This window comes from Rhinopithecus bieti, unplaced genomic scaffold (assembly GCF_001698545.2).
Source record: "Rhinopithecus bieti isolate Rb0 unplaced genomic scaffold, ASM169854v2 scaffold_83025, whole genome shotgun sequence".
Classification (NCBI taxonomy): Eukaryota; Metazoa; Chordata; class Mammalia; order Primates; family Cercopithecidae; genus Rhinopithecus; species Rhinopithecus bieti.
Genome location: NW_016830331.1, coordinates 79,105 through 80,852, shown reverse-complemented (window position 1 = coordinate 80,852; position 1,748 = coordinate 79,105).

Genomic DNA, 1,748 nt, shown 5'->3' with positions numbered 1-1,748 from the left:
GTGAGGGAAAGGGTTACAGTAAAAGGTTTACAGTGAGCCTAAATACCCTTAGAAGAACTTTCTGCAGACAGGCTGGTATTCTGTATGAAGGGATTTGCTGCCTCAAGGTGACTATACAGCACGGCAATTGGAAAATGGTTGAAGAGCAAAGAGAAAGTCCTCAGTAATAGAGTTCTGCAACTCAGAGATAAAATCCATTCTATGTACTCAGTCATTTTTGAGCCTGTATTGTTTCAGAGGTCAGAACAAGTCCCACCAGGAGGTAAATGCTTGTTGATTACAAATACAGTAAAGGCACCCCAGCCATGATTTACTCCCTGTACATGATAGAATTTTGCCTGGTTCACAGATGCTCTTGTGTCAAGTATTTGCTATCAATAATTCTTAAAAGCCAAGATTTCTGGACTGTGTGTGAATTAAATTTGTGAATACTTCTGGGATCTGGAAGAAGAGTTGTAGATTTTGGGCTGCAGTGTGAAAGTTAGGACCAGTAACTAGAAGATCAGGGTCTTCTCAACTTCACAAGGACATATCCCATCTCTACGTGGATATTTACAAGAGAAACTCTTAAGGAATATTTGACTTGTGCTTCACAGTAATGTATCAGTCCTGAGCTTTTGGCCCATATCTGCCATGAATCAGCTTTGAGACTTCAGAGAATTCACTTCTTTGGGTCTCAGTTTCCAAAGTTGTTAACGAAGGGGACTGAACTAGACGATAATCTTCTAGTGCTCAGATTTGGCAATTCTACGATAGTACCACAGACAGAACTGGATCCTGACCTTATTCTAGGAGGGCAAGCTGGGGCCTTGCCTTCTACTTTGGAATCTAACATAGGCAAAGTACCAACATATACCTTTCTCTTATTACAGTACTATCAAGATGTGATCAATCACCTTTATGGGAAGCAGTGTGGAAGAGAGAGGCAAAGAGCAAAGCCTATGCTCCAAGACCACACCATGTGTTTTGTATTTGCTTAGATTTACATGTCACCTAAAGCCTGTTTGTTCTATGCCAGTATTGTTTCAACTTCCATCCCTTTCACTGGTTCTATAAGTTGGCTTTAACCCTATCCTCTCTGTTTAGTCATTAAAGTTCAAATTGGTTCCTGGCTTTGTGTACAATCCCTTTCTTTCTTTGATAATGAAAGAAATCTCACTCCCTGAAATGATAATCAAAAACTTGAAAGCAGGCTAATTCTGCTTCTTTCATTGAATTCAGTTTCTTCCAATTTATCTTTTTCTGGATTTGCTCTTTAGAGCAATGTGTAGCATCTTGGGCCTCAAATTCTTCTTTGATGGGGTGAGACCTCTTAGGTGTGGGAAGGCTGGGTAATCTAGTGCCCTTTGCAGATATGTTGTTAGCACTGTCACAGCCAACAACCCTGAAGTGAAAAATTGAACCAAAACCGTCCAGTCCTAATTCAGTGAAACTCTTGAGCTAGTTAAAAGCTCTCAATGTTTGCCAAGGACCAAACGGTTCTCACCTCACCTAACCATATGAGGGAGCTGTACATGATACAATGGCAGTTTATTTTGTCCAGGGATGTGCTGATAAATGTTCAACAACTAGCTCTTTGATGTGGGGAGGGAAGCCTTGATTTGAAACATTTGCCAATTTCCATAGTTAAAAGAGCTCCACCATAATTAACTTCAAACTAGCAGCATGTCACTAAATATGGAGTTAGAAAGAGATGAACACAATCAGCCTCTAGGAGCTGATGCAAGTGAACACCAACATAGCACCCA